The following is a 15855-nucleotide window of genomic DNA, read 5'->3' on the forward strand; positions in this document are numbered from 1 at the left end:
TGCAAAACTGCTATTAACTCACTGAAAATGTACATGCAAGGAAGCAGAATCAGATCTCTAAATAAAAAGCAGAAACAAAGCATGAAAAGAAAGCAAGCAAAGCATCGTATTAGACCAGAAAATGTACTGGGCAAAATAGCTTTTCTCTATTCTTCAATGCAAGTAAAAAGGATTGGGATAAAATATGCATGTGTGTGTGTATATATATAGCTGCACAGGGAAATTTTTTTCTGTTTTGAAATCCAGATCAGTGCAACAGGAAAATAAAATGCTGAGCCACCACACAAACCTCCTGTCTTTCTCTTCTGTGTCAACTCTTACTCGCAGAGAACAGCATTTCGTTTCCTACTGTTGAGGCAGCAGCAACTAAAGTGAATGTTCATATGTGTGGTGAGGCATTTGTCCCTGGAAAAATAACATCTCTCCTTCTATTAACGTTTTAATTAATCCCTTTTAGTTATGAAATGTAACTTTACATTACATAAAAAAAATTACATGCAGTCTCTTAATCTGCTAATCCTTTCTCCAGACAAGCTGGTTCTTTTTAAATCAACTGCCATTTTATCAACCCAATGGAGCAGAGATCCGGACTCAACTCTATTCAACAATACATTCTTTTCATGAGAGACTGGCCTAGCTAATATGACACCACAAAGGGCTTGAGGAATTCCAAATACCCAGCTCTTTGGATTAAAAGCATAATAATCCCATGCAGTTTTTTGTTCAGAATTGATAGAATGGTTGTATAGTGAGTCACACTTGTTTGAACTTATCAAAGTAACAATATATCAAGCATTTCGTAGGATGATATTTTATTTTCTCAGGTTGATTCAACTGCTTTCAAGTCTTTTTTTTTTTTTAGTGTGTATTTATGACTGCCAAATGCCCCTGCAGTTAAACAATTAAAACATATAATTAAGCACAGAATCTGATAGCTGTTGTTTTATGACTAGATTTCTATACAGTTTTTATATAGACATAAGCATTGTTTTTACCAAAACAGTAACAGCGGCACAGCATAGTACACAGTGTGTACCAGTGTAAAAGTAATTTATACTGCTGCGACTCTTTCCCCTGCCCATAGGCATGCCTTTACTCTATTTCCAGGCTATATCGCGGAGCCAAAGCAGGACAGCTTTTGTGTGTCAACAAGCCCATTGGGAGATGGAAGACAAGGCTGTTAGAATTAGTGGCCCAGTAGCCTGAATAAAATCATGTGTTAAGCTAAAGCTTTAGAAAGAAGGGGGGTACAGAGGAGCGGTGCAGAGCTGTTGCTGTCTGACTGCCCCTACCCGAGACCTGCTTCTGCAGCAGCGAACCCCCCGTCCACCCGCAGGAAGGGACTGGGCTCCTGCAACAGTTGTTTTCTGCCAGCCACGGTGTAGTTTTCATCTCCCATTACTGCTATCCTGAATTCAACTGATGTGAGTCTAGCCCACATGCCTCACTGTATTCCCTCCCACTTTGCACTGGATTAAGCAAGAGGAGACTGAGGCTCAATGTTTTCTTTCAGATAGGTTTTATAAGCTTATTAAAAAAGCTATCAGTTGCAATTACAGAACAGATAGCCTCTTAAAAGTGAACTGAGATATTCATTACCATCTTGCAGTTCTTGTTGGAGGAATGGGTGTTTTTATTACTAACGTGTTTTCTGCTAGCGTCAATAGGACTGTAAGCGAATCTCATGCCTGTGAGCTAGGAGTTAATGGGCTGGAGCGCCGTGTAAGGACCTGCACTTCAGCTAGCATGGGAAGAGCACATTGCAACTGGAAATACTTGATGGGCTCCAACAGAGCAGCCTTACGAAAGGGCTCCTTGGCCATCGCTGCCTCTGCAGGCTTCCAGGACAGCAAGAAACAGGTCTTCCCTTTACACTGAGCAGCACAGGACACTCTGCAGTAGCTTCTCACTCCAGTTATGGCCACATTCATGAACCAGGATCCCTGATTCAACATCTTCCCAAAGCAGGAGTGTGGGAGAACATTTTATTCTTGTCATGGGGCAGCCACAATTCCCTATTATGAATAAAAACATACAGAACTTGTCTGGCCAGTGGGGCTGAGCTGGCGAAGTGCTGACTAGAGCATGGCAAAATCAGCCGGAGGGCCTCCGGGGATGCTCATTCACTTGCTGGCCTCCACGTTTTCTGTAAAAACTCGACTGAAAGAACTCTCCCGTGCTGTTGTCAACTTATCCCTGCACTGCTCAAGGAGCAGAAATTTCTTGTGGCTGGACTGGTGAGTCCTTAGTCATGTCCCTGCAGAGAACACAGAACTTCCTTTATTTTATTTATGTTTTTGTTTTCATTGTCATAACTCTTCCCTTGAGTTCCCACCCCTCCTACTCCATATGGCATCTCACAAGGGAACAATAGAGAGCTCTTCAGGGGTTTGTACTATAACTCTTCAGAAGCAAAGTATTCTCTAAGGAGCTGGTTGAATTTTTCATCCCAGCTATTTCAATATTTCTACTGAATTTCAAAACTAAATACATTCACAGAAGAACTGGCAGTGATCGAGTGAATATTTTTCATTTTTACTTTCAACCAACTGCGGAGCTAACCAGAACATTTTGAAATTTGACTCCCTTGCCAATGCCTGCTGTAAAGAAGGGAAATTTGGGAAGGGTGGTGGCAGAAATGTTTACTAATTTCCCTGTTTCTTCTCTTTTTCGGTTTGGGGCCCGACCCCAAAACCAGTGAGCCACCTCCTCAGGCTAGAGGAATAAAAGTGTTAATGAGGAAGCAAATACAGTTTAAAACTTCAGTTCTTACAGACACAGGGGAAAAAAGCAAGAACAGACACAATTTTTCAGGCCAGATTAGTACGCCTTTCTTTTGCCAAGTTAATATTGTTTGCATGCCTCCTTGAAGGAGGGCTAGGTCCTTCCATACTCCGCCGGTGCCCCTTTAAACAAACACCTCGTAACACTATAGCTATAAATAGCACTGAGGTGGCAATAGCTGGATATGTTTCTATGCCCTCCTTTGTATTCACATTTTTCAAACATACAAACCTTCTCCCCTTTTACCCCCTCCTTCACAATGTGTGGTTATATATAGAATATTTATAATAGTCCTATTTCTAAGCAATTTTCGCCACTGCCACACAGCAGGAAGAAATTGAGAAATTACTGGGGCTGTTTATTTATTTATTTCTCAGTTGAAATATGCACTTAATCCTGCACAGTGTGGGAATATACACTATATATATGGTATGTATTGAAACACATACAGTATATATATAGACAGATAGATGCATGTTTGTGTGTGCGTTTTAAATGCAGACCATATTGATTTCAATGTGGAACTTATAAAGATGGGAGATGTTCTTATCTCTGCAGGAAATAAAGTGTTTTGGGTAATATTTATGGGCAAGATGGTGACCAGCTTATACACCCTATCATTCTCAGAGCTTATTATTTAAGTCAGGGGAGGTACACTGGGGACTAACTGCTTGCTGGTAAGAAAGGAAATTACAGCCCGAGTACAAAGATTCCACCCCTGTCCCAAAGTCACTGCAGACCACTTGAAACCAGAGGCGTATACTGGGGAAATACCAGTGTACACTTACCCTCCTCTCCCACCCTTTGCTAGGCATCTGCTGGTGGCAACTATTAATGGGATATCAGGCTTAATGGCTAATTGCTGCGTAGCCCTATTAGCAATGCCTCGTCCATGTCAGAGGAGAGGGGAAGAGGTTTAAGGGGATCACGGCTCACGCCAGCCTGACACCGCGGCAGAGGCTGGCAAGGACTTCTGTGGTCCGGGTTTGATGGGGAGCCAGCCGCAGCTTGGACGGTTTCAGGCTATAAGGCAGCCACGGATGATGCCATGCGGCATACCTGGGCTCCATGCGGTGTGTTTGAAAGATACGGCCCATGTGAAAAGGAAACGAAATTCATATCATTGAGCTTGGCTTGTGTAGTGCAAAGGTGTGTTTACTTAAGGCTTGCTTCTTATTTGGAACCTACCCTGCCCAAAAAAAAAGAGAGGATTCAGATGTTTCCATTTTTTAAATCAAGTGGAAAGAAAAAGGAGAAGGGCAAAGCTTCAGTTTGTGGTTAAGGTAGTCCTGGGTGTTGGATTTATTCCAGGCTTTCTGTTCTCCTAAGCTTTATGAGAGCTGTATGAAAAACCTTACAGGTTTTAGCATAGTATAATACTTGTACAGAGTTTGTCCTTAAGATCAGCGGTGTTATGCTTGGTTCAAGGTCCTTCTCAGTCAGCTTCCAGCCTCTGGCAGGAGCCAGTGCTGATGCTCAGAGTTCAAGAACAATGCCTGCACAGATTTCCAGAAGGTGGTGTTAACTTCTGGCAACCTATAACTTTTGTGTTTGCTAGCTCAGGTGGGCTTTTCTTCTATTTATTAGTCTACATGCACTTAAAATCCCTTTTTATCAATGGACTTTGTAACATCCTGTAGCAATGAGTTCCCCAAATTTGTTGTGTGCTGTGTGAGAACCAGGTGTGGCTTTTATAAGCTTTTTCTAATTCAAAGTGGGAATTCTTTAGGACTGGGACTTCCCTGCTACACAGAGAACATGAAATATGTAATAGAATAGTAGCAGGTTTTGAGCTATTTTTTCTTGATTGCATTTGACAAGTCCTGTCTATCAGCTTAGGGAAATGAAAAAGAGCAAGCATCTCTCTCGGCCCTTTTTTTCATCAGTATCAGGCAGCATCTGAAGGAAAGCACTATTATTTGAAAGGATTAGACCCTGAAGAATGTGCATGGGACATGAGAAGTATTGAAGCACAGTGGGTGATACCAGGAGCATCTGTGATCTAAGAAGCCCTCAGAAAGGCGAGGAAGAATGTGTGGCTGTTGCAATGGGTTCCCTGGAATGTCAAATGAACATGTGGGTGCCACCGGGTGCTGCCGAGAATGCAAAACTGTCTAGGTGGGCGCCAAGATATGCACTAAACAATATGAAACATGCCATGCGAAGCCGCTGCGACAAAGGAGAGGGGTGGGGGCGGGGAGCAGGGTGCTGGAATTAAAACATAGATTAAGCTCCCAGTATGTTTTGCTCTCACTTCTGAAGTATCTGTCTCATGCTGTTCTCCTCTTAATCTGTCAGTTACAGTTAATAGCTGATCAGAGCAGTACTTTAATGAGTCAGCCAGATTGTTTGCATAAACAGTTGCTAGGCTGATGTAACCAACAGCAGTTTGATACTGAATCCTCCCTGTATGACTTACACCTGCACTCTTGCCTCTCTCCCACCCTCTGGGTTGTTTTCTGCCAGAAGGGCACCTGAACAGGCATGCTTAAGTGGTAGGTTGTTTTTTAAAATGTATTTACATCCGTGCAGCATCCTTTTCCTTACCCATTTTCTCCTCTCCCACCACCTAGACGAGATTTTTGTGGCTAATGCACTCCAGGACGTGACTTCAGGTGTAATAATTCACAACTAGAGCTTTGCCTGAGTACTGCCTTTTGCAACTGGGTGTGAATTATTAAGCTCTGTTTCTCACCTCAGAATGCCTTTATCAAGATTATAATAATAAAAGCAGTACAAGAAGAGCTAAGTGTGGAGCACAACTCGGGAGATTAAATTCAAATGCTTTTCAGTGTGCTCTGACATATTTACAACTTAAATATTTTGCTTTGAAGTGATTTCAGGCATTTCATATCAAGGTAATAGTTCTGTCTGAAAAACAAATGTTTGCAGTTTCATTCATTAGTTACTATTATGAGAGATTCGAGCAACCCAAGGCTTAGAGCTATACAGGTTCTGATCCAAATCTGATTTCCTTGGCCTCATCTCAGCACTATTAGAAATGGCTTTCCATTTATGCAGTGCCTTTTCCTGTGACTTTCTGAAAGCCCTTGATAAAAATTAATTAACCCATAATGCAAATCTGTCAAAGCTGGAAAAAGAACCCCTGACTCTTGAAAGGTATTGCTTTGCATGAGTATCTGGGCAGAATGACTCCCAGGGTGAAACTTCTGGTGATGCTACCATGCTTGAAAATGTACCTTTTAAAACAGTTTTTGCGTAATGCTGTGTGGGCAAAGTGAGCATTCAATATTATTCTGTTCCACAGATGGGGAAAACAGTCACCAAGTGACTAAATAATTTGCTCGTAGTCACAGAGGAGAAGAACACAGTGTTCCTCATTCAAGCCACGTGCCTTTCTTATTCCCCTCCTGCGTACTCAACATGGTATGGGGAATCAAAAGGTTTAGATTCCTGTATTTTGCAAAAGGTATAAGGTAAAGATCTGGACCTCTTTTGAGAGCTCACAGTCCCTTGTACAGGTCCCTTTCACCAAGTTGTGTTTGTACCCTGGCCAAATATCAATTTGCCAAGTTATTTTTGATTTTCCTAAAATTATGCCCTTGTTGTAGACTAGATATTCTTTCATGCTAGACTCAAGTTAACCTTAAATATTGTGCATTTTAAAAGGCTATAGCAGTCCATCACTGAAATTTTTCCTTTGCAAAAGTTAAGAGTCCCCTTTTAAATCACAGCTGAGAGAGACTTCGAGATCCTGCAGACGACATGGAGCCACAGAAACACCATCAAGTTATTGGTACTAACGAACAGAGAGGATTTCTTGTGGCTCCTTTTAGGACATTTGGACATTGCTCAAGCAAACCTGAAGAGTCAAAAGCCGGTGAGGTCACTGTGCATGGCTGCCTGCCTGAGAATATTGGCACAAAGAAATTGGCACCATTTTGATAGAAAATGGGCAGGGATTCACTTGACTTGTGCAGCGGGCAAGAGTGTGATCAATACCACGTGTAATTTACTTTCAGAGAAAGATGCATAAAAAATATAACAAACCTATAAAAATGGATTATTTAAGTGTTGGTTTTTAAATAGAAAATCACTTACACACCAGTTGACAGTATTTTAACATGACTCTAATTCATGTTCCTTTTGTATTTTTGATCATGTGTGTTATTCACTATGATGACAATTGGACTTTTTGTGGCTGAAATGTCAGATATATGTGGGCATGTCTCCAAAAGTTCTCTCTGCAATGCTGCTTCTATTTGCAGTTTGTGGTCTCCTGGGCCTGTTTTTTAGAGATGCTCTGGATTTAAAGTGACATTTAAAGTACCCAAGATGTTTCAACTTCTACAGTCCACAGGTGATGGGTATGTTTGGGTGTGGTGATGTACTAAGGATGAAAAAAAGGAAATTTCATTAGACAAAAGCAAGTACTGAATATCTGCTGAAATTCCTATTGTCTTTTTCTTTTAGCCAGTATACATGTGCTGAAAAACCTGGAAGTTAACCCTTTTGATTAGAGTTATCTTTCCAATGGAGAACACTTGTTTTTGATAGCAGTGTTTATTGGATACAGTGCTTGCTTTCCTTGATGAGCTCCTTCAGGCCAGCTGGAGCTCGTGGAGGTGGGTGTGGTGCTACAGAGGACCAGTGGTGGGGATGCTCAAGGAGAGGAGGCAGTCAGGCCAGTTTGGCTCCTGCAGAAGTACAACTTCAGTATCCTGGTGGAGAGCTCATCCTCCCTGCGCCAAGGTAAGCTATTCTGGCTTCTTCTAAGGAGATTTTGATGGTGTTGACTGTAAAATGTGTTTAAATGAATGTCCTGGAAGTTGATTCATACAAGTGGACTGGAGGACTTGTGTGTTTCTGTAATTTCAGAAGCTTATTTAAGGCTCCTTAGTCTTAATTTTCAGAGGATAGACCTGCCTATCTCCAAACAGCTTCAGGGAGAGATGGGGGCACTTGGGAACTGTATGAATCAAACTAATTGTTATGTATTTCAAATTTTTTAAGTCTGAATTGCACCAGCACCTCTTTGATTGATAAGGTTTATTATGGTAGTCCCTAGGGAGCTGCTTGGAATGAGTTTCCCATATGGATGGGAAGTGAAAGTCTTCCTCTTGCTGTTCCCAGTTTCTTCCCTTTCTCAGACCCAGTGAAGGTTTTCCATCTTCTGGGCTCCTTCTTTGTCCCCAGATTATCGACCCAGTCTGCAACTCCATTGTGGTTTTGATACTTGTTGGAAATAGTAGTGGTTCTGGGCTAGCAGAACTACAGGAGCCTGATTTCCAGCACCATTTCTGTGTGGATTTACTAATGTTGAATTAAGAGTGAACTTAGTCTTTCCCTTACTGGTGGCATTCATAGGGTTGTTTTCCTTTATCTTGTCCTTATTTTATTGAAATTTGCATGGAATTAAGGATCTTTCAGAACTTTACCATATGTTCTTGGTTTGTTTGAAATTAGCTAGAAAGTTTAAAGCTTGGGAAGTGGTAGGAGAACATAGACTGCAAGAAACCAGCATGTATCATTTTGCTGAGAAACCAGGCTGAAAAAAATGCTGCTTTTTCATTATTTGTGCTTTGATTGCTTTAGTGTTGGTATCTGTAAAGAGTGTTTTGTTTTTATTTTGAATGTTTGTCAACAAAAGGAATGTAAAATGATCAATAACCCAAATGTACACTATGTCTTGGCCGTGTCAATGTTATTGTTATTATTGGTACTAATAATATATCTCTTGCAGTTGCATATGTAAGAGTGTCTGCCAAACTTGTTGTGGCTCCTTACAGAGATTTCTTTTTTTTTTTTTTTAAGAACGCCTAATTGAAATAACAGTAAAACTCCAATTACTTGCATAAATATAAGATAAAATTGTATTTTGTCTCAGTTTGTCATTTTTTGTTTAAGAACTACTGGCCCATAGGCAGCAGCTAAAATCATTTCCCCACTGCCTCTGGCTGTATTCTTGATAAATACATAGGAGGAGGTCCCTGCTGGAGTACTTATATTCTGAATAAACAAAGCACAGAAGGGGAAACAGAGGTATTAGCAAAGCAAGGTAACACACACACACAATTAGTGGCTGGGCTCAAAGGCCAATAGGAATCTCATGATGCTTAAGGAAATGCTGCAACCTCTGGTCTAGGCTGCCCTCCCTATAGGTACCCTGTAGGTACTTCCTCCCCTTCCTGCACCCATAGTCACACTCACTCCTGCTCTCTTCTTCACACACATGCTTCTGCTAAAATATTCACTGGGAGTGTGAAAGCAGCTGCTCTTGTAAAGAAACAACCTTGTGTGTTATTAAGATAGTGTTCCCAGCCTTTCAGGCTTCAGAATGATGTCGTGAGTAGCCACTGAAGGGAATTGGGTGTCCGGTCTTGTTCATACCACTATTGTGGGATGGAGTCAGTGTGCAGAGGGTTAAAGATTAACAGGGCTGGATATGACAGGCTGATGTCTTTCCAGGTAATCAGGATAAACTGAAGCTCATTACAAAAGGGATGAGCTTGAGCCGTCTGCAAAATACAAGTACCTTAGAAGAGGGTGGGGCTGCTTTCTTAAAGAGCATTAGGGAGCAGTGGCAGGAAAGAAAGCGAGAGGTTTTATTCCTCCCAGTCAGTAGGTCTGAGGATGGCTGCTTGCTCATCTATTATTTCTTTAGCGACGCTATACTGGATAATCAATATGCTGCAGAGGAGGTTTTGATAGTGTTCATACATCCTGGGTGTGGTATATGGGCTAATCTGAAAGCGCTGCTCCAAAGCTGCGGTGTTTTTTTGCTAAGCTGCCAAGACAGATCCCTATAAATGGCTGGGGTTTTCTTATTTATTTTCTTTTCTTCTCTTTCTTCTTCCCAAGGCAGGCAGTGGGAAATGGCTGCCTTGCTGAAAGAGTCTCAGTGAAGCTTTGTGCTTTACATCTATGACGATTATTTTCCGCATCCAGCCTATGCAAAAGGGTGAGATTCTAGAAACAGGCATCATATCTGTGATGCAGAGAGGCTGAGGATTTCTCTCTGTAAATAGGAAGGCTATAGACCTCTGCTGTATATCTAAGCGTATCTGCCCTGCAAAGCACTGGGGTCCTCGGCCCCCCCTCGATATGTCAAGTTTAAACCTTTGAAACACATTATTTTCATGCTCTGCAGGGACTTTTACAAGAGGATTAAGATACTTCTCCAGTGTATTATAGGGAAAGAAACATTATTCCCTTTAAAATAAAAGTATTGGAGAAAAAAATGCTTAAAGTGCACTACAACTAAGTATCATGTTTCCTAGCATAGTATAAGTGCTCTTGCAGGCAGGCTCCTGTTCTTTATAGTGCTCTCGAACCTGTGCTAAGTCCTGCTGAATTCAATCTGAATTGGATACTCATTTGAAGATACGGTCTGGCTGATGATACATCTTCCAGTTAGGCAGCAAACGCTGCCGAATGGGTGAACTTTGGTCTCCTTTCTACACTGATCTTGTGAAAAACTAAATGGGGAATAGCTGGCACTGGGAAGTCTAACAGAGGCACAATATACTTTTTTGATGTACTGGGTGCAGCCTTGGGATCACAACTGTAAGGGTCCTTAGATGTCCTTCTAAACTCTTTTCTACATTAGGGTCTTTCACAGTTAAGTTCTGCTTGCCCAGAGCCATGCCAGAGCTTTCTGGTCTCATCCATCTGTGAGGACACCTTGTCCTGTGCCTCAGTCTCCCAGGCAGGGTATTGGGGAAGGAAGATCGCTGGTGTTCTCTAAGGGACTTGGAGACCATGCAAATGCAAAGTGGAATTTATTATTATAGTATATTAGATCTTTGCAAACCTGTAAAACAGGGTGGGGAGTTCAGTTTAATATAAAACTTCCCATGGTCAAAATAGAATTACTAATGATTATGAGATTTTTCTTAAAAAAAAAAAAAAAAAAAATTGCCTATGAAATAGGAGCTATAAATGGCTTCCAATAACCAGAATCCATTTGTTCCTGTAGGTGTCTGACTGTAGGCGGTACAGCGTAAGGATGTCCAAAGTAGCTCTGGTCTTAGATCACTTACCCAATGTTGGCTTTCTCTTGTCTTTTCCATTACCTCCAGATACTTGCATGAAGAAAATGCAGTTTGCTGTTTTAGGAACTCAAATATTAGGAATGTCACACTTCAAAAAAAAAAAAAAAAAAAAAAAAAAAAAATCCCTTCAACATTTCCTCTTAGATTTTCCAACCTCTTGGCCACCTATCCTTTTTCTCCTTGCTTGACTTTGTCCTAGTTAATATTTCAACAGGTGTTTCCTTTTTCAGTGGAATTTTTTAGGCCTATGTCTCAAGAGGCCTTCTGCATAATAATGCTGTATTCATTATGTGGCAGCATTACTAGGAGAGAACTTTATTTTCTTAACCCCGCCATTTCCCCTTCTTTCAGTGAGCACGGAGGGGTGGAGGAGGGAGCAAGTTGTGGTTTTCAGCATCTTCTGCTACTTTGTCTTTTGATGAGACCACCGCATGGTATAATTTCGGATAAGCCCTGCTGGGAGGGTGACAAAGATGCGGGGATGGAGAAGCGAGGCAGAAAGTCTCTTTTCTTCCACAGTTTGCAAAGAATCTCAGCTTCTGATTCCTGTTTTGCTTTCCTGCTGAGAGACTGTTGGAAATGACAGAGTTAAAAATAATGAAATTAAAGCTTGTAGGCAAAAGAGACTCATCCCTTTGTGCCCCCTGGTGCATTCTGATATTGCTAGAAATTTACTGCGGTGACATTTTGGTTTGAGGGTTAACAGGAGTCGCTCGTTAATTCCTACAGCAATTTGAAAGATGCGTTGAGGTGACTTCTCTGCCTCTTGTGAAATTCGCCCCTTTCTACCTCTGGATGATGCTGAGCCATCAGTGCCAGAGTGCGATGATGTTATATGTGAACATAAAACTAAAGAGCAAATATTTTGTTTCGAGGTTTTACCAAGTTTGATACCTTTTTAAAAGAAGGATGGAGGGATATAAGAACTATGTGCCAAAGCTTTCCCTTGCTCACGTTTCACAGTGCGTGAAATGCTGGTCTGTACTAGTGTTGCACTCCGTGCAGTGGTATGGTGCACAACTGAGGAATATTTGCAAGTGCGTGTGGTAACTATGAGTTTGGTTCATTTCCAATAAAAAACCCAGGAGGGAAGAAGAATAGTAACAATGCAACATTGTAAGATTGTCACGTTATCTGAGGATTAGCAGGATATGATTTGTCCCAAACTGACCAAAGTAAATAGTATTCCCACCAAGCCAAATCAGTGAAATTCATTGTCACTAAAGCCAAGGGCTTACACGGTTTCAAGAGAAAATGTGGTATTTGGAGGAATATTCAGAGATGCCACAGTGAATAAGCATGTGTGTGCAAATTTGGAGACTGGTGTATACCTTCACACTACAGGACATGAACTTGACCTAGGAGGTTTCCAAGTTATTTCATAACTGCATTAGTAACCAATGGGCCAGCCTGTAGAGCTTCATGTCCAGAATATGCAGGAGGAATAATGGATTCTCAGCCCTGTAGATTTTGAGTTTATACACGTATATTAAATAAATACTTGTTTGTATAATAGTACCTATCTGCATGTATCGAGAACATTAGAAAAGGGAAAAGACTTGTCAGTTAAAGTTTCAGGTTAGCTTTAAGCCACCTTGCTTGCCCTGCCTTCACTTGGTTCACTTCTATCACCTGCTTCGTTTCGAGACCCCTAAGACATGTCACTTGCCTTTCTTTCTCTGTTGACTCTGCTGTCTATCTGTAAGACAGAGTGAACAGCTTTTATTTTTTTTTTGTCGCTTCGCTGATACTTTGATGGTAAAGTCTTTGGAGCAGAGACTGAATTCAGCTGTGTGTATACCCACCAGAACAGAACACTACTCTTGTAGCTACGACTGGTGCAAGTGGTATGATGCTCTGCTATTATCTGCTGTTTTGCATGCTGCTGATGGATGGATTTGCACAAAGGCAAGCTGAATTTCTTCTCCTTTTATAGCAGTGATCCCACCCCTTTTGTGGTACAAGAGGGTCTCCCCGTTAGCTGGGTGCCCTCGCTTCAAGATGTTTGTCTTGATGGAGATGCATAATTACCTGTCCTATATGTGAGATAATATCTCCTAGGGTTTAGGGGATCTTGAAGGAAGAAAATGGAGTTTTGCTTCTGTCTTCAAAGACTTTTTTTTTTTTTTTTTTTTTTTTTTGCTAGTAAAGTGGCCAATAAAGAAGTCATGGCTTTCTGAGTGCTGGGCATTGATTAGTGGGAAAAGGAGCTTAGATAACCTGTCCAACCTGAGTCTCTAAATCAGGACCATATGTGCCAATATTTTCTTGTTTACCATAGATGTACAATATCACGTAATTATATATTATGTATGGCAGAGAGGATAAAGAAAGAGGGATGAGTGCTGAAGCAATATAGACTATGAATAGATTAGGTTCTTCTGTTATAACTCCATTAAAAATTGAGTGCACAGTAATGTTGTGCTATTCTTAGTACAGATAACTTTTAAAAAGGTTAAGACCAATAAATTTGCTTGCTATTGCAGAGCTCCTAATTCTAGGATGGAATGGGGTAGGTGACCTCAATATGATGCTACAAATTATTGGAAACAAGACAATTGCAATTCTTGGAACCTTTAATATTGATTGCTTAAGTAAATAATCTGTTAAATGGCAATCTAATTTGAAAGGTATACATTGAACTGAATTAATAAGTGAACTGATCAGATTCAGATGTTTAAAAAAAAACCACAACACTGCTCAGTTCAGTTGATTGGGTGCTTGTAAACAAATGTGGAAGTGAGAGATGAGATTACCATATGTACTTAAGGCTTTTTTCTCATATACATAGCCAGACAGTAAAGACAGGGTCCTTCAAGAAACTGTAGCAATTATTGTGGCTATAAGTTTTGCAATACAGTCAAAAATATTTTCACAGCAGAACTTTCTTTCCTAGTTACTAATACATGAAATTATTAAATCCCAAAAAATCATTAAAACAGATTAGATCTATTCTACTTGTGTACTTGGACAAAGGAAGTTATTTATGTTCTTTCCAAGCTCATCATGAATTCCTAGCTTACTGATACATTATCTTGGTGTTTGGATCTCTGACTCTTTAGAAAGATGCTTTTTGCTTGTTTGTCCTTATAAATACGCATATGAAAATCTTGACACGTGAAAAACCCTTTTGAATTCAGTGGGCCTGCTGAAGTACGTATCAGGAGGATCTAAAGTATAGAGTGTGGGATACTCAGAATCTTGGCTGCAACTTATTCTATTTGATATGTATAAGTACTTTATACGTTTACATGGTTCATACCTACACTAACATTAAAGAATTTTTTCGTAAGTATAAATATTTTAATGGTTAAAAATATTGATCAAGTAAAATGTCTCTGTGTCACAAAATCTTCATTTGGAGAGTAACATATTCCTGTTTCTTTAAGGTGGGCTTTGCATTATACAGCTATTACAAATGTTTTTCAATATTTCAATTTATGAATAAATATAATTACTTACTGATTCTATCCTTTGTGTTCACATTGCATAATTACTAGCCACTCTTGATGCTTCATAATAATTGACTTTATATTGATAAATAGATTAGCTAATACGGTAAATGATTATTCCCCAGTAAATCAATCAGTATGCTTTTGACTTCAAGTGCCATTAACAATAAATGCATGGATTCAGGACAGCTTATGCATTTTACATTAAGCAGCCCCTGAATAAACACCCAGAAAGCAGGGACCAGTGCCCAGGGTTGCTCCTCCTCTGTTGCATGCACTAACCACTTGTTCTGCTCCTCCTGAACTTGCTCTTCTGTTCCTTGGTTCTTAAAACAGCTGCTGTACCTACAGCATGGACAGGCTTTCCTGGAAGGCTCTGAAGTTGTTTAAGCCCTTTTTAAGGCTGAGGACAGATCAGAATGAACTTCTGGGTGAATGCTCTATCCACTGTGTCATTGTGTAAAATGTAGGTGTTGCTACCCACCTCTCTGGCAGCTGGTTTTTCCCGAAAGAGAGTAGCTAAAACTAGTTGGTTTGGTGGTGGGTTTTGGGGTTTGGTATTTTTTTTTTTTGTTTGGTTGGTTTTTTTGTGGGTTGTTTGTTTTTGTGAGCAGCCTAGCCAATTACTGTAGGATTGGTACAGTCTGAGCATGTCCAGGGAAGTTAGCATCAATGCATCTGTTTTCTGGATCCTGCAACAGATCTTGAGCTTATTGGAGCTATTTGAGTGAATTTTGGACACTGGGTCACTGCAGAACTGAAATGCAGGAACTTTCAGATAGAAAAAGGGGATTGAGGCTTCTCCTCAGGAATAGCTGGCTACTAATCAAGGCAATTTTGGATCCCTGTTAGACGCTTTGGTACCTGAAGACCCCCTAGGTCTTTTCTGGGTCTGACCCAATCTGCTGAAGGAGTTGACAGTCAAAATGATTTATGAGAGTAAATTCTAGACCATATGTTGAGTGAAATCTTGGCTCCATTGAAGTGAGTTGTGGGGGAGGCGGGGACACTGGCCTGGATTTCATGGCATCAGGTTTACAGCTGCTGCTTGCATGTGGGAAGGGCAATGGGATATAGAACAAATAACTCTTCTCGCTGGCAAGGAGAACGGAGCAAGCTCTAAACCTTAATTCCACCGTTTGTGAAGGCAATAATAAAATCACAGTTTTAAGGGAATTGAGGATTGAACCTAGTAATGACAATATGATTTCCTGTGTCTGTCACATGATCTGGGTTTATTTTAGTCACTTAAAGTCCCATCACTTTCCTTTCTTTCCTCTTTTGCAGTTGCTTTATTAACTGTAATGCTGTCTAGATGATATATGGGACATCGAAGATCAACATGCACTATATAATACATAAACATGCTATTTCAGCCTTATTACAGCACCAGTATTGGGGGAGGGAAAAAAGGCAAAAAAAAGTGCTAAAATTAATGCAACAAAATTGGAACCAGCCCTTAAACGGATAGGAATTGTAACCTGACGTTACTGTTCTATAGCATCGCATCTAATTTGCTGGGTGTCTGCAGTTGCTTTATATTAGGGTCCCAAATCCTGGAAATGTTTTAGCAGGTGCTTAACTTTAAGGTAGATCATTCCCAT

This window comes from Nipponia nippon, unplaced genomic scaffold, assembly GCF_047370975.1.
Source record: "Nipponia nippon isolate SJK-2023a ecotype South Korea unplaced genomic scaffold, ASM4737097v1 scaffold_28, whole genome shotgun sequence".
Classification (NCBI taxonomy): domain Eukaryota; kingdom Metazoa; phylum Chordata; class Aves; order Pelecaniformes; family Threskiornithidae; genus Nipponia; species Nipponia nippon.